The sequence below is a fragment of the Sceloporus occidentalis genome, unplaced genomic scaffold, assembly GCF_023333645.1.
Source record: "Sceloporus occidentalis isolate IW3139 unplaced genomic scaffold, rSceOcc1.0.p SCAF_29, whole genome shotgun sequence".
In the NCBI taxonomy this organism is placed as follows: Eukaryota; Metazoa; Chordata; class Lepidosauria; order Squamata; family Phrynosomatidae; genus Sceloporus; species Sceloporus occidentalis.
Genome location: NW_028317009.1, coordinates 7,964,339 through 7,985,965, shown reverse-complemented (window position 1 = coordinate 7,985,965; position 21,627 = coordinate 7,964,339). Strand labels below are relative to the sequence as shown.

General features: G+C 41.0%; 1 protein-coding gene across 8 annotated transcripts in view; it reads right to left on the bottom strand.

The window, feature by feature from the left end:
- Window positions 1-21,627, bottom strand: part of LOC149299264 (protein BANP) — a 124,411-nt gene that overhangs the window by 81,982 nt on the left and 20,802 nt on the right. The window lies entirely within an intron of this gene.

Below are 21,627 nucleotides of genomic sequence, written 5' to 3'. Positions count from 1 at the left end.
GGTGGATCCTCACAACTGAGGCAGACAGATCAATCAACGAGGAAACTAGTTAGAAATATGTTAAAGAATCTAAATATATGCGTTCCATGATCATAAGCCTGTCACCTATTGCGTTTATCAGTGCATACATTGGAATTAGACAGCAAAACCAGTCTCATCCGCCATAATATACCCGGCCATATTGCCGGGAGATCTGTATTTCATTTGCATCCAACCCTGCAGCTCTTCACATGGCAAACAAGAACTATATGTGACAAAGACAGAAGAACCGCAATTTTAAACAGTCCCGTGGAGCGCCAAATGTTTCGCACCTGGAATCTCTCTGCAATAGATAACACTTGAACTGTACAATATAATTAGTGTGTAAATCCCCATGTACTCAGCAGGGCTGGACTCTTAGTGAGTAAAAGTATAAATGTGATGACGTAAGAGGAGAAGAAGCTTCCAAAACACACCAGAAAAAAAAAGGCGCCCCTCAGGGACTGTGCTACAGCGTGCCGCTATTGCTATAATGTTCATCGAGCCGTGAGATACCCTGTGCACGAGGCTGGCCCTTTAAGAGAAACACAGGTCTGGGTGTCACTACGTATCTATAATTAAACCTGCTATAACCTCTTTGTCTCTGGACAGAAATAAATCACAGCTTATGCTTCAGCTATGCCCGTCATTTATGGTCCAAGGGTGAGGTTCCTGCCAGTCGGCCAACGCCTCACCAAGCTACCTGGCTATGGATAGCTCTAAGGTTTCTCATTTTCCATCCCGAGGTGTCATTTGGAAAATGGAAAGTATGAATTGTATGAGTAAATAGATGGTTTTATCTGGATGTCTGTGAAAACAAACAGCGTTCATCACTGTTGACGGAGCCTGTGGTTTGTGTTGGTCCGGCTCCTGTTGCTACTGTACGACTGAGCTGTCGCTGGGTGGGAGACCTGCTAAAGTCATCAGTTACGTTCTAGCGGAAACCCCAACCCTGAAAACAAATTTACTGTGACTCTGAAAATGAATTATAGTCGGCCAATAAAGAATCCTGAAGTAAAGAACTCAAAATATGCACTCGGCTTCAACAAACGCATGGGTAACGCAACCTTACAGCATCTGCTTGTACTACGGGTAATTAGATCAGAAACCCATATTTATTTCATTCCTCTGGAGTTAATTCAAGATAATACAAAAAAAATGACTATTTAACCTGCTAGCTAAATTCTGGTTCATTTACTAACGTCGACAGAGGGGTTACAATGTATCACAGACCTTCTCGGTGGAATGCTGAAACTAGTGACAGGAGAGAAGGCGGCGTACGTGACGATTCACTTCATATTTCTGTTTAGTTTTCCTAGTCGGCCAATAAATGGTTTAAAAACCCCTTAAAAGCTATTTCTTTTTTTTTTTAAAAAGATCTACAATAAAAAGATCTACATTAACAGGGGGGGGGGGGGACCCTAACCGTTGAGTATCCATAACGCCTGAAGCCACCAAAACCGTAGGTTTTTTAAAGAAATTTGTTTATAAGCTAAGCCCCTTCTCATCTCCCTGAGCGCACGTCGAGGCGGTAAACGGATCGCTGTTCCTTTGGCTCTCGTAGGATACGCGATCCGCTCCCACTGAGAAAATAGAGCTCTGGTATGCAATATATTTACGCGGTTAAAAACATTTGTGTACTCCATTAATTCGCAGCACCTGGACATAAAGCCTTGCTTCTTCTACGCATGGAGCGCCGCAGCTTATTTTTCTGAATGAACGTATTTCTCGTCAATTAACCTCGTATCATCTGTCGCACTGCGTAGAATTTTGGCGGACGATCTAAGCTCACCGACATGGTTATCCTTCCCCCGCATTCTCCGTATCGGCGGATAAACCCGATTGTCTGTTTCCAATATATCTTAGACGTACACAGCGCTTGAGGGCCTGCGTTTAGTAATTGGCCCGCGTCTATAGAAATCAGTGTAACGTTGATGTCATTTATATTGGTCAAAAGTTTGAAACGTACAATTTCTCACGTTACACCGCAGCTGGGGGGGTCCGCTACAATTTCCCGGCTACGCAAGGGGATCAGTATGTGTCTGCAATTAGAGGTTTCCATCTAGACTGATAAACAAATGGAAATGGAATCAGGTGCGCCAGGTGGAGGACGAAGCTCTGGGCCAAGGGGCTTAATGTAGTTACAAAGTATCCTGGATTTTATTGAATTTGTCTTTAAAACTCAAAATGATATGGGAGAGTCTCTACGCCATTTGGAAAAGCTAATTTTAATGTCATTATCATCTCAGGTAACAGAAGCACCATGTGTAAGGGGACTGATGTAAACGCTTCTGTAATAAAACTTATATACCCGACCCGTCCAAACCACTCATAAGGATAACTTGGCAGTTAAGTTGTGTACTCAGAGGTCATGCATTACCAAACGACCTGGTATGTCTCGCTGCGTAATATTTAAGCAGAGTAATAATGATTAATTGATTCAACTTATCGGGGTGGACATTTAATGTAAACCCGGTGGAATTCTTTAGTACTATACGATAACATAAGTTATTTGGACGAAATGCTCTCCTCGGGGGACGCTGTTGGATTACACACTTCAAAGACGGCATTGAGGTTCACGACTGTGGATAATAAACTCGGAATCGGACAAAGTGATAAGGAGTGTGAAGCACAGCTGTTTCGTGGGAAGCAAATTAGGAGCGTTAAAAATGCACCTATTATTTCTGCATCTCGGGGAGACTTCCAGCGTTTTCTGGATATGTCATAACACAGAGCTACTTAATCGACAGTCGGCGTTGGAGCAGGGGTTATCCGGCTATCAATTCAAGAACCAGATGTTGCCCTCGTTGGGTTTTCTGTGGTCCGTAGCCAGCGTAAAGAGGTCATTTGCACGAGATAATTGATTTGTTTTGGTGAAAACTCCTATTCCTGAACGATCTTCCGCATTTCCTAATAGCCAAATACAACACTGACGTTACATAGAGGGAGCTTGTGCAGGTGACGAGACCAGACGCGGTCTACGATGTCAGGCCATCCTGTGTATGATGTAATGTTAACATCTACATAACAATACAATAATGCTTTATATTACATACTATATAGCTAACTATTATTATGCAATATCTTTGACTTTATAAAGGGTTTTAAAATGAAATATAAAAAAATATTTTTAAAAAAATAATTACAAAAATGCATACTGAAGTTTCTTAATGCAATAAGAGCTGCTGGGAATTATTATTATTTTTTTAAAGCTACATTAAAGATGGAACTGTAAGAGACAGAAGTAATTCAGAATTTTGACTGCATTAATCACAGCTTGGGTTACATTAATCTTTTAAATGGTTTCACAATTTCTAATTGAATATTTTACATATAAAATAAATATTTGATATATTACAGGTATATGTTTTTGTATCAGGTACAAAATAATATTTAAACAATATACACTTTATATGCTTAAGGTTTTTATTATTATTTTTTTTTATTTATTTTTTTTGGGTTGGATTGACTCTAGGGGGAAAAAACATGGCAACACTAGTAATATTATGATCTGTTATTAGAAAGGAACACGGAACAGGATTAGGTGCCTTCCCCAACTAATTCCTTGTCAATCACTCTTCAAAACAAGGAATCGAGAGTTTTAAAATACCTGCCCAAAAAAACATTCTGAGAATCAACGTATTTTAATATTGAAAAGGCTTGTTTATTTTCATTACAAATCTGGGTGCTAGTCAGGCTCAGTGAACGATGCACAAAAAATCCTGGTAGCTCCGATACCAGGACACAGAGTTACATTAACTTTATAAAAACAAGCCGTTTCTGGCTTACGAAAATAAACCGAATCTCCAGAGCCATTAAATAATATCTTTGGCTGATCTGTGAGTGAATTAAGCATTAACTTAAGAATAAAGGGGGAGAAGACTTCCACTGGCTTTGTAGAGACTTTTTACTGTTACAAAAGTTCATAGGGGCCGAGTGCTCTCTGTGAGAATTCAGACTTAATGGACCTGAGTACTTAATGCGGTATATTAAACTAGTACTAATGTCTAATACTAAGTACTAAGTCAACAGCGGCTTTGCGGTAGGGTGGAAAGATCTTAAAAAAGACGTTTTTGAAGATTTCTCTGCCCCTTGATTAGCGCGAGTAAGACAGCTCACTGTTGTGTCTATGTTGGAGTCCGTTTGGATCTCGAACGTAAACCAGATCTGATCCCAGCCCTCAGAATCATATCTTTGTCCTTAAATTCACTTTTACAGACTAAATATTGCTTTCTTCTTGGAGGTCTAAATAAGCAAACCAAAGACTGTCTCGCTGAAAAGAAGAAAACGACTAATTCCACTCTCTGATTGGGGTTTCCTTTGAAAAGGCATGCAATAATGACAAAACAGGCCTCACAAATTCCAAAACTCTTCCGCTTCCTAACCACCATGACCATAGATTAGTCTCCACTGGACCGACTTGCTTATTTGTCTGAAATAGGCAACACATGGATCATTTCCCATCTAGTAAATGTATTACCTGAAATCAAGACGTTTCAATACAAAGAGCACTCGTATAGAACGTTACAGATTCTATCGGCATAGGCTATGTATATGGCGCGGCGTAGATGGAATCATTTCTGGTTTTTGTAGCGTATGTAACATTCTAAGTTATTTGTGAGGTTAACACAGTTCACAGATATAGAACAAGGCAGACATTCCATCCTAACCATTGACACATAAACAACTGTCTCACTTGGTGTAACTAACAAGGCAAGTAATTTAGAGTAATATTCAGTAGCATGGGTTTAAGTATTCAGCTCAGAATGAATTCATGGCTCCACAATTACAGCGTTTTCTCATGCTGAGCCTCTGTGGACTGTAGAATCGAACTCTAGTAAAATGTACGGCAACACAACTAGAGGGGTATTCGCGCCGCGCTTCAAAAGCTTCTTAAAGTGGCCGGAATAAAAAATGTCAATTGTCTACATTGCACTAGACCCCTGACTTCAGGTTGATACGCATATGAAGCTGAGATTTTGAATGTACTGGAACGTGGCGGTGTTGATTTAGGTTGATCTGTAGCATCCCAGAGAGACGATTCACCAAGCGGCTATTTGCACGCTACTGAAACCTTTGGCAAGTCAAGGTCAGGGTTGGCAGCAACGTATTACGGCAACGGAATTCCACACACCCTGCCATGGATTACTGAATCTTGGCCTCACATCTGCTCAATTAACCAAAACAATAAAATAAAAGTACGTGTACAAATGAGGCACATAATCCAAGTGTAATCTGGCTGACTCGTTGGGGTCATCATTAAAAAAGGTACATGTAGTAACAGTCACGACCCGTGAACAGACCATTTACTGGCTTTAGTACGATGAGCTGATATTTCGGAGTACCTGCCTCGGTCAGCCATATGCCTCTGGCCGAGTCAACTTCTTCCTTGAAGCTATAAAGCTTTGGCTGGAGATAAATGCAAACACTCATTTTGTATAAAAATTAAAAAAGGAAATTAGATGTTTTCTCTCTATTTCTTTCTTTCATAGAACTAAGGTTACCAAACTGCTCATTCTTATCATAAATAGCTAACAGAAAAACAATCTTTTTACTTTAGCTGCTATCACGAAACAATGAGAGTTAATTCTGAGACGGACAGCAAACAAGCGAAATTCTAGACAATGCCATATTTACAGCGTTCATACGCTAGGAAGTCGGATTTTATGGTGTGCAATCAGTCTTCTTTATGTGCAACTTTGGCTGAAGCATTATCCATCCCTGGATTACAAAAGGGACTAAGGGAGCAAACCAGTGGCCTCGGCAGAGCCGTTCTATCAGAACATTAAACATGACATTCTATAAGTTACTTTCTTGTAACAACCAAACATCAGAGCACGAAAAAAAGGGACACGGACACTAAGAGTAATCAGAGCCACAGAAACAACAGTACTATGAACGATGAATAATATTCAAATAATTAATATGAGATTCTTTCTACAGCATGGCTGTTCTTTATTTTTAATTGTTTCTACATAAAATGATCTATCAACAGGAGTCACTCCGTTTATATCAGCTAAAATCATGCACATTAAGGTTGAATGAGCAATGTTATCAGATGTAACATTGTTGTGGCAGAAAGTCCCTTTAAATCTCTTATTTCTCACAACATGTTTAAATTATTATTCCTGCTTATTTTTATTTTTTTTCTGGAAAAATGTAAATAAATTCTATAGTATTTCCTAAAACTATGTTCCTCGGAGAGCCTTTGTGTTCATCGGTGTTTCAGATGTATTTACCAGTAATGGTTCTTACCCCCGTGAAAAGCCTTTTGACAATATATTCAATTTTCTGAGGTCATTTCGGAAAATTCCTGGGCTGAAATAAATCCCCAATGGATCAGTACCTTTAGCAACGCACAGTCAATGCACGCTTAGTAAATAATGATGAGCTTCACCTGGAGAGCTAGAGGCCTATAGTGTATATGTGTGTGTGTGTGTGTGTATGTGTGTATGTATGTGTGTGTGTGTGTGTATATATATGCGTGTGTATGTGTGTGCGTGTATGTACCGTATTTGCTCGATTATAAGACGACCCCCCAAAATCTGAATATTAACTTAGGAAAAAAAGAAAAAGCCTGAATATAAGACGACCCTAAAGGAAAAAAGTTTTACCAGTAAATGTTAATTCATGTAAACTATTTTTTTTAAATAAAAGCTATGATTGAGAAAAATATTTTTTTTGTTTTTATTTCCTTGTATTTTCCAACCTGTCCCCCAGTTACGCACATCTGCCCCCAGGCTTGCCACACCAATATGGCACTGGGGCCCATGATATGCCTTTTAACCCTCTATATGCCACGGTGCCCCATGGTATGCCTTTTGACCCCCTATGTGCCACTCTGCCTCCAGAAATGCCTTATACCCCTATATCCCATTCTGGCATTTAGGGGGTTAAAATGCATATTATGGGGCAGAGTGGCATATAGGGAGGTATAAGGCATTCCAGGAGGCAGAGTGGCATTAAGAGAGTTAAAAGGCATTGTATAGAACACTCTGCCTCCAGAAATGCCTTATACCCCTATATGCCACTGTGGCATTTAGGGGGTTAAAAGGCATATTATGGGGCAGAGTGGCATATAGGGAGGTATAAGGCATTTCAGGAGGCAGAGTGCTCTATTAAATGCCCCTTTAACGCCACTCTGCTTCCTGAAATGCTTTATACCTCCCTATATGCCACTCTGCCCCATAATATGCCTTTTAACCCCCTAAGTGCCAGAGTGGCATATAGGGGTATAAGGCATTCCAGAAATGCCCTATGCCCCCATTTAACACACACACACTTACCGGTGCTTCCAATTTCCTGCTGCAGCCGGAAGGAGGTGGAGTTGGCAGCGGGGGTTTGTCTGAGTCCGTCGCGGATACCTTCCCTGGCTGTCAGAGATCAGAGAAGGTATCCGTGACGGACGCAGACAACCTCCGCTGCTAGCCACACCTCCTTCCGGCTGCAGCGGAAGGAGACGTCAACCCGCTGCCCCGGCAATAAAGCAGGAAGCACCGGTAAGTGTGTGTGTGTGTGTGGGGGGGGAGACAGGAGGATCCAGGTCCCCTGCAGCGGTGCGGGGGATCTGGATCTTAGTCTCATAATCAGACCTCTATTTGAGGTCTGATTAGAAGACGACCCCGATTAGAAGACGAGGGGTATTTTTCAGAGCATTTGCTCTGAAAAAAACCTCGTCTTATAATCGAGCAAATACGGTATGTGTGTGTGTGTATGTGTATATGCGTGTGTATGTGTGTGTATGTATGTATATATGTGTGTGTGTGTGTGTGTGAAAGTGTGTGTGTGGGTGTGTATATGTATATGTGTATGTGTGTGTGTGTGTGAATGTGTGTGTGTGTGTGAATGCGTGTGTATGCGTGTGTATGTGTGTGTGAGAGAATTTGCTATTTCAGTAAACACTCCGAGACAGACTTGTAGGAAGCAGAATATGGAAGAGCAATCAGAAAGGAATTAAACGAGCTAGCAGAAAATTGGTATCGTTTCAGCTGAGAGCTACGTTAGGAATGCTGTTGATGGATTTTTGCTATCGTAAAAGATGATAACACTTCCATATGTTTGCCCAGTGTTTGCATTTAGAACAAGCTGCTCACTGTGAATGTCAAGTAGGCTTTCGTGCTTTTATCATTTGCTCCGGTCCGCGGCTGCAGGTCTTTGGGTCGGACGGACGCTCGCAGCTCTGTTAACAGGTCTCAAGGGTTTCGCCTTCGAGTCATTTAAAGGGATTTTCTAGTTGTAAACACCAATTTCAGAAGGCCTGAGAAGCGTCTTAGGGAGCGGATTGGTCAGATAGATCCCTGCTCAGGATTAAGGCGACAGTCGTATCACCCCAGCTCAAGCTTTCCGCTTAAAGCTTAGAATCACCGATAAAACATATTCAAATGGAGCCTATGGACTGTGAGCGGGTACCTACTGAGCCCAATACAATTATTTGTATCTGGGGGGGCAGGAATTCTTTCAAGGAGACGAGGCTGACGTCAGCTATCATTCTTCGCTTTTCCTCTCTTTTTTATTGAAACCAAATGCCTCTAATTTAACCCTAATTTATTAAAATAAGTAAATATTTTACTTATTCGGTTAACAATTAATAGATGGTATTGATGATAATTGTGGTGATAATAGTTATGCATATTTACAAATGTATGACGATCATAAAGCATCATTCCAATTATTCCACGTTAAACCATTAAAGCTACAGAACCAACTTGCAATAATCGTCATTTTCTTGTAATATGGGAATTATATTCCCAGAGTAAATTCACAAGATTGTTTAACCTTTAACTATTGGCATGAGACCTGCCATCTACCATGGAACATTAAATAGACTAAGGACATTAGTAACTGATTAATATTCATTCCAGAAGACACCGCAAGCCAGGAGTGACAAAAACACTTGATTAAGCAAAGATGTTAAAAAATACCAGAAAAATAATGAAATCCTGATATCGGAATAAGACTAAAAACAGACAAAGGGGACCCTGCCTTTACGGAGGCAAATCAGGGTCCGCGTCGCTATATGGGGACCCCTGCAGCTATTATTAATACTATTTTATAGATTTCATGCACATTTTTACTAATTTTCTTTTGATATGAAAAAAATCCAGACGGGAAGATCTGAGCGGAATCTGCCATCTGTACCGATAACGGGATTAACACATCCGATCTCCATCTACGTATGCACATTGTTGGCTATTGACTGCCACCTCCTGGGATCCCAGCTAACTTTATCAAACCAAGGATACGGCTCATTTACCTGAGACAAATTAATCTGTCACAACAAAGAACGCATTTCCCTGCAGAGCGCAGAACTTTTTTTTTTTCTGATAAAAAAAGTTGATAAATGTAACCTTTGGCAACGTGAAAACAAAATAAAAAGTCCACCTTTTGGGAGTCTTCCAAAAATTGTCCGAAAGAAAAAGAAAAAAAAAAAACTGGAAAGGGGTCAAAAAAAGAAAAAAAATGCATTTATTAGTCCATTGTCCTTTTTCTCATACAGAAAACTGGCTTTAATTTAATTGTAATTTACATGTTGGCTTTCAGGGAACAGGGATACGCTGCAGACTTACTACAGCCTCCCTTACAGAATATTCTCATGTCATATGAACTAAATATTACGCCGTTAGATAACGTTCCCCCCCCAGGCGTTCATCTTGAATTTTGATTTTCAGTTAATTAAAATCGCTGTGTGTGAGGCCTCAGGTGTTAAACGTGTCCTTCCCATTAATAAATTGCATTTCTAAGTACATTTATATGCATTCCTGAGCCCCACCGTATAATTGGGTTGATTTGGCAGACTGCTGTTGGCCCCGGTAAAGAGACGGCACGCATGGCGAGTCTTTGCATGAAACGCACCGCACCTGCTCTTAAATCCATTTGACTGAATAAGCCAATCCCTTCCAATATTAGGTTCTATGTCAGATGATAGGAATTGTAGTTAAACTGCAAAATCCTGCCCCTGCCTGCTCCGTAAGCAGTGCTTTCCTGCAAACAGCAACAATGTAATAATATAGGGAATACATAATTGGACACTGGAATCAATGGCATCTTTTTGTGCAAAGGACGTGGTAAAGCGTTTGGACTAGAAGGGGATTAGAAGAAACCTGTATCTGAGACAATGTAGATAAGACTCCCCGACGCATCCAGCTGGAAATGCAGCTGGACTCCAGTGAAAAGAAAGAGAAAAAAAACAGGATGCTGGCGTCCTGATAGAATAATAAGATATAAATCAATTGATCCATGCTTTAAACCCTTCCATAGACATCTGTTAGTATACGCATGTGAGGACCACTGTAAGAATACGTCAGGCTTCCACCAGTCGCCCCTCAGGACTGTGGCTACTCAGCGTTTAACGTCACTAGGCAGTTCATAAAAGCATTATTTCAGAGAATAAAAACACAGACCCATACACTGCACTACCCTCTCGGAACGCGGCTTCTGTCTATGGATAGAAGGGAGTTTACAGGCCCTCTGTATGCTCCATACTGGTGGCTGCCCATTTTAAAGACATTTATTTGTCCATTTAACATTCCACAAAAAAGAATGCAGAAGCTTTTCTTGACAGACCTTATCAATAGTGTGAAAGTGGTAAAATTAAAACTTAAGAATACCCCAAAGGTATGTTTGATTTGTAGGATTATGTTTTCCTGGATCAGTCCCATTACCAAAAGTAAATAATTTTAATGGAAGGGCAGGTCGCTCGGAGCCATTTATACTTAGCTGGCTCGATCACCGACACTCACGGCACTTAAAAAGTTTGTAAACTCGTATTAGAAGCGTCAATCATCCCAACCTCTGATAGCTTTCTATGGATTCCTCGCCCGGTGCCTAACTCTGACCCTTCATCTTTCTAGTAGAATACTGGAAAGGTAAATGCTCCGTGTATGTTATTTGTTTCATTAAACAGGGACTGGACTCTCTATAGGCGCCTTATTACACATTGTATTTACAAGTAATTTACAAGTAATTAGATCCACAGCTAAACCCAACACTATTCCTTCATACATGAAATTCTTATCTCATTAGCCTAAAAGAAAATAGATAGAAGGCAGAATGGTTGATGACATTTGTGTCCTTTATAGTCACCAAAAACTGTGTCTGTATGAACAAGAGCAGATCCACCAAGAGCCTCTAGAGCAGCAAAACCACTTGTGGTCATAGCCACGTTGCCAGTTAGAGAAAGTATTGCGTCTAAACAGTCTTAGAGGTGATCTGTGCCGACAGCGTTATTCCATTAGCTGAAGGCAGCCAGAGGTTCATGGCACATGCAGCCAAGTGTTTGGTGGAAATCTCCCTGGCTTCGAGCAGGTATTAATTACGGTATCTACGTGACTTGGGTTTCTATACTCTACGCGGTTCCTTTGTCCAGGGCATTCCAACCACTTTTCGGACCGGAGGACCTGTAGATACCTTGTCACTCTTTATGGTTGTCACATAGTAAATTTATAATATGCAAATAACTCCATATAAAATGAATACGGCAGGACACTGTGTCTACCAAAGGCAATGTTCAAGAGCTAAATGATTTCACAGCCCACCACCTGCTGCCATGAGGTTTTTACACGCTGCTAACGCAATATTTTCCTACGATTTGCTGGTTTTTATGAAGCGCTTCCATGGCACTTTCGGAAATCTAGCTCACAGCCAGGACATTGCTTGGTGAGATGATGTATGTGGTTGCCATGTAACCATTTATTCGAGGGAAATGTGTTAATTCCACTGAGCAAAGACTAAGGTCAGGGGACAAATAAAGGAATGAAATGGGAAAAAGCACCCTGTCTGACTTCATTACGGTGAGATAAATGGCCTGTGAATGAAGCAAATAATAAGTGGAAAACAATCATCAGTTTTAGACTCTTAGACTTTTGAAATCAACTAATTTAACCCAAGTACAGACATGACCCCAGTTGGTTACACGCCATCAGTCTCTGCCTTTCGCATGCAACATCTGTTCTTTCTAACTTACTTTGTGCAAGTGGAAGTGAGCATTTCCAATTCAATCTCTTCAAGAGTGCATCCTGAGTATAATTTATCCTTCCCAGGAGCCCACAGTGAACACGGCTATTTTGGGAACACAGATATAAAAGTTGTTGATTCAGTGATACATCATGCACCAGCTGTCAGCGTGAGCTTGGAGGTGGCGGCACAGATAATGATTTTGTTATCTGTTGCTCTGAAAACTCTTTCTTGCCGCTTGTTTGCAAGCGAGGGGAATGCGAGCTATTGTGGGTTCTGCATAGATGGCGGTTTAATGTTTTAACTTGCAGTCGTACAGGTGTGTCGTAGAATGACAGCAAACTAACAGGTGTGAAACATTTATAAATATAGAACGTGTTAGTAATTAAGTTACTCGCTGGCTTACACAGGGGTGCGGCGGCAATTGGATCTATTGGACCCGGAATAGGTCCTTTATGTCAGATTACGGTATCCTTTTCCTTGGTGGTCTTGTGTGAGGATTGGTGATTCGGTAAAAAGATACATGATGTACCAATTTATGACATCATTAAATAACAAGAAAGCAGTCAATCCATAAGAGAGGCAACATGAGGTTCCTTTCCTTTCAAGGGTATGAGAAAATATTTGAGAAACGTCAATGACTGCAGCTGTTAAGACATGACGTATGCAGCTCTTCAAAAAGACAAAATATATAAGAAAGGGGGAAAAAGTATGGCGGCGGTCCTCAGAAGATGAGGTGAGTTTTACAAGTGTCAAGTACTTGAGCAAGACGTGTAACACAAACATCATGGCACGTAACCCAAACAAAGAGAATCCATACGTATGGGAACTTCTATGGGTTAAATCTATACATATGCCGCAATTGCTATTTAGGGGGCATAGGGAAACCACTACGTCTTTACAAAGATATACAATCTGACTGATGAAAGGTCTAGACCAAAGACAGTAAAAGATAAACCAAAAGAGGATCCTTAAATTATTAAATAAGCTGTCATTGATGGCATATCTGTGGATGTCTAGTTGTCATCTCTGAGAATTTGTGCAAAAAGCCAGACTAAGACCGCTGTGTTGGTCGGGGGTATGGTCTGGGGTCTGCTCCCCGTAGTCACCTAGGTAAGGGGGACAGAAGGAGATCTCATCGCATGCTTCCTCCTTGGTCCACACTGAGGGACGTGAATGGCTGCTGGATATCACATCATATAACCCAGTCACAGAACATTGAAAAGGGATATCTGTGGCAATAACCCTCCTGTCCAATCCGTGTTCCTGAAATGCATATTTACTGTGGCATATAATGCATACAAATCCCTTTACCTTTTTTTCTATAAATGCTGCCTAATTGGTGGTTGGATCTGTACAACTCCTGAGACATACGACTTGTAGCTCTTATTTAAATACAATGGATTCTTTGAACTTGAAATAAAATATTGAGCAATCAGTCAAAATAAACTCGAGCGGCTTTTATGTAAACCAACTTAGTCTTTACATAAACGTACATATCCATTAAACAAATCCGTGCAGTTCCTTTATGTTAGAGGTCAAAATACTTTGATTCCGAAGCCACGCAGGAAACGTTAGAATGGAACGGGTCGGTATAAGTCTTTTCAAATCATCTGACCACAAAAGCATGGTTCCTGTGCAACGTAGACGATTAGGTCCTTTCAAGCTGAAGCACATGCAATGTGTTTGTCTTTACAGTGATTTTTCACCCCTTCGTGTATACGGAGAATGAGACAAAGACTTTTTTCTTGGAATAAAGCGAAAGAGGCTTTGATTTTTGCTAATGCAAATTCCTACGTTGCTGATGTCCATGCAAAGGAAGTTCCACGAACAAAATAACTAATTTGCTCTTTGTAAATAGTATATTAAGGATGCAGGCACTCAGGCCTCCTGAGGTTTATTAAGTATAACAAGAAATGTTGCCTTTTATTTTCCAAATTAGTTTCAGTTCCTGTTACAAAACAAGGTATAGTTGTTGGTGTTAATAAACCTTGTTACAAAGCACAATTGCTTCAGAACATCACTCATTATAAATCCTCCTATCCTTCTAGACAGCGAATGGAACGAAGCCCGGACAATGATGTCTCCTCGCGCATCCTTCATGTCCAAGAACTTGTTCTACTCTGTTGTTGCATTCCTGGTATTTATCAGAAAAGAGATCAAGGCTCCAACTTGACAGGACCCATGTATGTTTAACCCCTTCGTGACAAAGGCTGATTTTACTTTTTGTACCCTTCGTGACAATGGCCGTTTTAACATTTCTGCGCTGCTCGTAATTTTCTTCTTTCCCGTTTACTGAACCCACACACATTAGATATTGTTTTTTTCAGGACAAGAAGGGCTTTCTTTAGATGACATTGTTTTGATTGTATCATATTATTTACTATTAAAAAAAGTATAAAATATGGTGAAAAATTTAGAAAAATCTAACTTTTAGTTGAAAAACCTTTTACTCATCTATAAAAGGTAATGAAAAAACCTGCTAAATAGATTCTACTATCTGTCCTGAGTTTAGAAATACCCAATGTTTTTATGTTTTTTTGCTTTTTTCTACACATTATGGGGCAAAAAGTACAGGTAGCGTTTTGCTATTTCAAAGCCATTTTTCCAAATCTGGTAATTCTTCCCCCCCATGTGCCATTTCGGGTATCTTTGAAGCCGGCCAATGCAATTTACCCCATCAAGTCATATATTTTTGAAAACTAGACAGCCCAGGGTATTCCAAGTGCTAGTATTTTAACCCTTTCCAAGCACTAATTCTACCATCAGCCTTTGTCAAACTTTATGGTAGTCATTTTTTTTGCATTTGTTTTTTCACACACATTTTACTTTAGGTATGAATAAACAGGTTCTGGTATATGTCACTATCATAAAACACCCCAATATGTGTTTAGCAACATCTCCTGAGCGCAGTGATACCCCACATGAATGATTTTGCCTGGGTGTTTGGGGGCAAAAGGGCCACATTTGGGGCATGCGCATTTTCAATGTTGAACTTTGGCATTTGGGGATCCACTGCCCATGCCCTATTTGGTACATCTTTGAGCCGGGCCATTTCAGTGTGCCAAATAAAGCCATATATTTTTGAAAACTAGACACCCCAGGGTATTTCAAATGCTAGTATTTTAACTCTTTCCATGCACCATATCTACCACCAGTCTTTGTCAAACTTTGTGGTAGTCATTTTTTTGCATTTGTTTTGTCACACACATTTTACTTCAGGTATGAATTAAAATGTTCTCGTATATGTCACTATCACAAAACACCCCAATATGTGTTCAGCAACATCTCCTGAGCGCAGTGATACCTCACATGAATGATTTTGCCTGGCTGTTTGGGGGCAAAAGGGCCACATTTGGAGCGTGCACATTTTTCAATGTGGAACTTTGGCATTTGGGGATCCACTGCCCATGCCCTATTTGGTACATCTTTGAGCCGGGCCATTTCAGTATGCCCAATAAAGCCATATATTTTTGAAAACTAGACACCACAGGGTATTTTAAATGCTGGTATTTTAACTCTTTGCATGCACACATTTTACCACCAGAATTTTTTCAAAGTTTGCAGTAGTATTTTTTTGTGTGTATTTTTCCCACACACACCTACTTTATGTATGAATTTACAGCTCCTGGTATATGCCGCTGTCACACGACACCCCAATATGTGTTCAGCAACATCTCCTGAGTACAGTGATACCCCACATGCATGGGTTTGTCATTTTTGGGGGGGAACTAAAAGGCCACATTTGGTACGTGTGCATTTTTCTAATTGGAAATTAGATGTGTGGCCATCCTTCCCCCCGTGTTATTTGGGACATTGTTGAATACGGCCAATTCAATTTACCCCATGGGTAGACACCCCATGGGCATTTATTATGCCAGTATTTTAACTCTTTCCATGCGAGAATTGTTTTAAGCTAATGTGCTAATTTTAGGACTTGCTCACAAAAATATATTTTTTATATATATATTTTAATTTTTTTTTGCCTTTTTAAAAACATTTTTAAGATTTTTTTTCAACTTGAAGGTTCCCCTGATAGTGACATCAGAGGGAAATTATTTTTACATTTTACTGGTTTTTTACTATTTTTTTTCTAATGATTATTAATTTTATTTTATTTTTAATTTATTTTTTTCTAATCACACTGTGATTAGAAAGCTGGGCTCCATTGACTTGCATGGTTGAATGCAGTACCTGTATTCAACCTGCAAGTGGAGCCAGAGTTCTCTAGAAGGTCAGGAGACCGTCTAGCGAACTTTTTCGTCTTTATTATTTTTTTCCCGGGTCGCCGCCATCTTGCTCATGGCGAAGATCACCGGCAGCTGCGGCTGTGACCGCTCTCCGGAGCGGTCACAGTCCATCAAGAGGTAAGTGTTTGGTGTCGCTGGATGCCTCCTGATCGAAGCATTCCAGCGACACCATTTAAGTTTAGGAGGTGATCGTTGATCGCCTCCTAAACGCTTTTAAAACGGGCGTCCGCCGCCATACATTGTATGGCGGATGTTGACGCCCCGGGGAGGGGCCAGACATGGCCCCTGATTCCGATCATGGCATTGCTGAATGCCTCGAGGATTTCTAAATGTCGGAACAGTGTAGAATGTTTCTTTAAGCTTACAGTTTAATCTTATTCTGTCGGCGAGAGGACACAGACAAATCTCTCGTTGGGCTTTGTTTATACTGAATCAGAATCTGTGCATAGACATTCTTTAATTATAAACAAGAAAAGCAAAGAGATTATCGTTCAAAATTCTTTGAGGATCAACAGATGATAGTTATCCTAAGACTGAGGAACTGATTTCTAAGCAAACAGCCCCCAGATGTAACCATTTAAGAGGTGAAACAAGTTTGAGGAGCAGGCGCCTGCATTAGCACATTAAGTATAAACGGAAAGACATTGGGTATAAGTGGGACATTTCTGTAAAGACCTGGGTAGGCTATGCCTAGGACATACAGACCACTAAAACCCTTTACAAAGAAGCCCATTTTAGACACATACTCTGCCAAGGTCCAATTACTGAAGGTACAACTCTGGATGGATCCTTAACACAACACCGCCAGCCTTGGCTACCGTATGAGCAATTAGTACCCTCTTCCCTTCCATATCTGCCCCTTAAAGAGCGGTAATACCCATTGATACTACCACAACTAGCACAACCGCACCCTGAGCTCAGCAAGGCTACAACTTTACCCAGATCCATCACAAATCCATCAGTCTTGTTACAGATCACCGTAATTACTTTAGCTGCTCATAAAAGAGCAGAATTATAGCCTACAAACCCCCCCCCAGCCTTTGAAAAGTCCCTATAACTGCATTTTTTACAAGGCCAGACTGTAAGGTGTCCCATAAGCAAGAATCTGATCCATGACACAATAGCACTTAATAAACACAAAAAAAACAATGATTACGCATCGCTTTAATGGAAAGAATCACAAGAACTTGCCTGGAAACAGCATACTTGTTAGATTTGCAATCTGGTTTATTGGTTCTTATATGCAAATCCTACCCCGTCTGCCCCGTACTAAATGGAGAGAGATTTCCAGCGATATGATGACACTGTGAACACGGGTATCCAATCAACTGATTATCAGTAGAAAGCAGAATCTACTAAGTCCTGCTCTGGGAATGGCTACTACTTATCCAAGAAGGCAAGAGAGCTGATAAGTCGTATTTTGATGAAGATGTGGACAGGGTACAAGCATAGGACAGCAGCAAAAAGCCCTCCGCACCGCAAACGGGCACCAAGTATGTAATTAGCGTGATGTGGACCATGACAGGAAGAAGTGGACAATATTCAAGAGGGTCGATGGGAAACATTAACCCATCTTGTAAATCAGGTCAAGATGGATGCCCCTTGTTAGTTCTGCTTTAATGATGTCCCTATGATTTCCATTATTATTTCTCCCCGTCTGATTATTGATGCACAGGCTATAGGCAGGTGGTATATATCCATTTGATCATGCTAAAAGTTGTGTATACGACCCATATGCTTTAATTGTGTCAGCAGAAAGCAAGACACCATTAATCAATGACAAGACCAGAAATTCTCCTTTGAAACGAAGCCATTGTTCCCACAATTGTGCAATTCATGGCTAAGTTGGGAATCATTCAAAAATGTGTACAAAAAAAGGAGATATATTAACATGAATTTATTTGCTTAGCTACAAAAATGTAGCAGATTATCCAAAAACAAAGCTTTATCAACTTATATATCCGCTGTTAAATGTTTGTGTTAGAGCAGGCCAGCTGACTCATATTTCTGATATCTCACCTCTTCAAGAGGCACATTATTATGAATTATTGAGTGTAAGGAAGTGACACTAACCTTGGCTCACTACATCATATTATATGTACAACTGGGATTCCCCGAAAAACAGAGAACTTACCTTCGTGCAGAACATAAATGTACACCCGGCACCAAACTCTTACATGTTTTACATAAAATATAACATGTTACGAGGAGATGATTGCATCGCTTGCGTTCTGGGACAAAGCACTGGGGACACCAGGTGTGTCTACATACACGCGTGACCCATTAAGCAGGTGCAGCATACACTTTGTCTTAAACCTTGTTCTTTTCCCCTTTAAAACCCAAAAATCCTCTCTGCCCCACTTTCCTCCACTTAAAGCCCCTCTTTTCTAGGAGGTCAGAATGTTTGCTGGGTATGAGGGTGTCACAGGGTTCTACAGCCCTAAAAGCCCCAATAATATGTATAGCAATAGCTGGAAATTCTTTCTTGGTTACCTATGTAGCAATTAATAGATCATAAAGTAATAGAAAAAAAGCCTCAGTAGAGCCTTGCACCATAGCCGCGGCCCCCATGTCTGTTCATCTATTTGATACTCTGGGATGTACGATTCCCTTTAATAAAGTCCTTTTATGAAGCTTGCAAGGCAGGTGCACTTTAGTGCAAGTTTGGAATAGTTCCTGCACAAGGACATGTACTGCGGTAAAACTGATACCCCACCCAAAAATCTACTCCTTCGAGAGCAACTATTTAGAATGTACCCCGAGGTGCTACTAGAATTCCAACGTAGAAGGCTAAAGAAATGGGAATAGTTTTTTTAACATCTGGAATCTTAGACAAGAATGAGCTTTTTAAAGAATAGTTACTACATACTGGAAAAAAGAAATAAGCATGTATTGTTTGAAGCTTAAGTGACAGGAGTAAAGCCGACAATAAGCTGGAGGGGGTCACCTGTTGAATCAAAGCATCGACAGTTTAGGTGTCAATCAAAGACGTGAGACCCAAGCTGCGTGGGTATAAAAATGAAACCTAGACCACTATAAGGGATGTGTCGAAGAGTAGAGGTTCATTGGAAGTGCACGGCTCATTCCTACACATCACAGAATAGACAGACAGACCAGGACTAGACTGTTTCCTGCTCTCCCAATTAAACGCTATCTAATTCCCACCTAACAGCCTAATGAGGTCCACATGGGACAGTTTAACGTAGCGTGAGCACTCCTCTCCCTGGGGCAGGAGCTGATAAAATTAGCCACATTGCTGAATTATGACATCTGTGCTCCGGGGGGATACAACAGGCTACAAACTGAGTTGGCAGAATAATTTGAAGTAAGGCCTTGCCAATAATGTGTTGCAGACTGTAGCTGCAAGAACAAAATAGGAACAGAAATCAGGAATCCCTGGGAGAACACACACAAACTTGGTGTATGGCGTTTCTCGCTTCTGTTAATTGTGACAGGGTTTTATTAATTATTTCCAGATTCCGGCTAATAATGAGACGTGGGGGTCATTAACACACCACCTGCTAACTGGATATACAAGGACACGAGGAACTGAGGTGCGGATGTAAAGTCTGTTGGCCGATGTGGACAACAATGAAGTGAAGGAGGTTCTTGAACGTGATCTTTGCCTTTCCAGCTCGGTGATGTATAGGTCAGCCACATGTCAGAGACACTCGCTGATCATGCTCAGGGTCACACTTACAAACGGAGAGGTAGAACAACAAAATCCATCATTATTTCATACGTCAGTCTTCTGGACCGGCATGTTCAGTAGCTGTCAATGAGAAATTAGTTGCTACTGTTCAAGACAGAAAGTTAAGGGGAAACTAAGCCATGACGTGAGCCTTGAGCAGGGATAGTAAGATCACGCTACGAAGCAAAGCTAGAGAGGCCAAGGCTTAAACAAGATACATCATTTCAAGTGCGTGACATCTAGTTAGTTGATTGTACCAAAAAGCCCCTGTGATGGAAATACATCTGCAGGAACATCTTGGCATGACTGGCATTGACCACCGGATTTAAGCACATGGCAGCCACCACTGATCACATCAGGCTGGAGAACGTCTTAAGAACTTGCCCGCCCAAGTGCCAGAATGTCATGATCCTACCCAGGCTGCGGAGCTGCATACCTGTCTTGTTTCAGTTTCCCTCTTTTACTTCGATCCATTCCTGGATTTCCTGTTGCTCTGTTCTGATCTTCCATTCCTTGCTTCTGCTTCAGCTCTTTGCTTCAGCTCTGTTTCCTTTATAAGGTGCGCCCCACCTGCGTGTTCTGTTTGTCTCGGTCTGCAGTCTAAGGTATGTCTCAGTGCTATGTGTTTGGATTACATGTATGGTTTGTTTCGTACCACTGTCAGCAGGGATTAGCGTTAGGACCCACCGTCATTGGAGTACTTTGGCGTAGTGGTGGGCTAAGCATACTACGGCCATATGATGTGACGGAATCTCCAATTGTTATCTCATAGTTCTAGGCTAGTTCCTGTATTCATGTTTGTCTGTCTCTTATGTTTCTTGCCTGGTCTCCCTATCCCTTGCTTGTTATGTTTCAGCCATATTCTCTGCTTAGCTTCCACACTCCCAGCCTGCAGCATCCCGCACATGAGTCTTGTGCTATGTCTCATGCCGGTTCCAGGGTGCCTGCAGGAATTACCTTCATTCTGGTTTATATCCGCTGCGATATGAGGGCGCTGGTATCTGGCTGCACTACCCTAGATGCTCAACACCTGGGTGAGTGGCGTTTGTCCCGCACCAGGCCCTGTCCTGAGACTCCGCTACTGCATACTGAACTCCATCTTCGGGCACGCTGGGTCATTACAGTCGTCCGTATGGACCCAGTTCCCTGACACAGAAGGACATGTCACAAGTACCAAGACGGATTAAAGTTCGAGTCTTCACATCAGGAAAAGGATGCTGACATGACTTAAACTGGTCAAGAGTTCAATTTCAAGTCAGTTTAAAATAATAGGAGCATGAAAGATGAGATTATATTCTTGCAGAAAATTGCCAGACATGATATGTCGATAAACATGTAAAAAGTGTCATTTTTCAAGAGATACTAGGCTCAACTCCCCAATCCGCCTAGGGAATAGAGCATTTATCTCTACCAAAATACTGTATTTCAGTATTGGCGTTGCTCTAAACATCTTCCCTTTCCTGCTTTGTTTTCGCAACAAATCTAGTATTAGTTCCTTTTATATCTTACAGCTGATCATAGCTTCACATAATTATTGGGGTGGGAGAAGGGTAATAGCTCAATGTCTCCAAAAGTCCCAAAAAGATATTTCATACTAGATTGTTACATGCATCCAAAGAAAAGCATTCCCAAGAAACATTAATGGATTGGCAGTTCTTTAGACATTTATATATGAGTCCAGCGCATAAAATAGGCCAGCAACATCTGTTTGAGCTG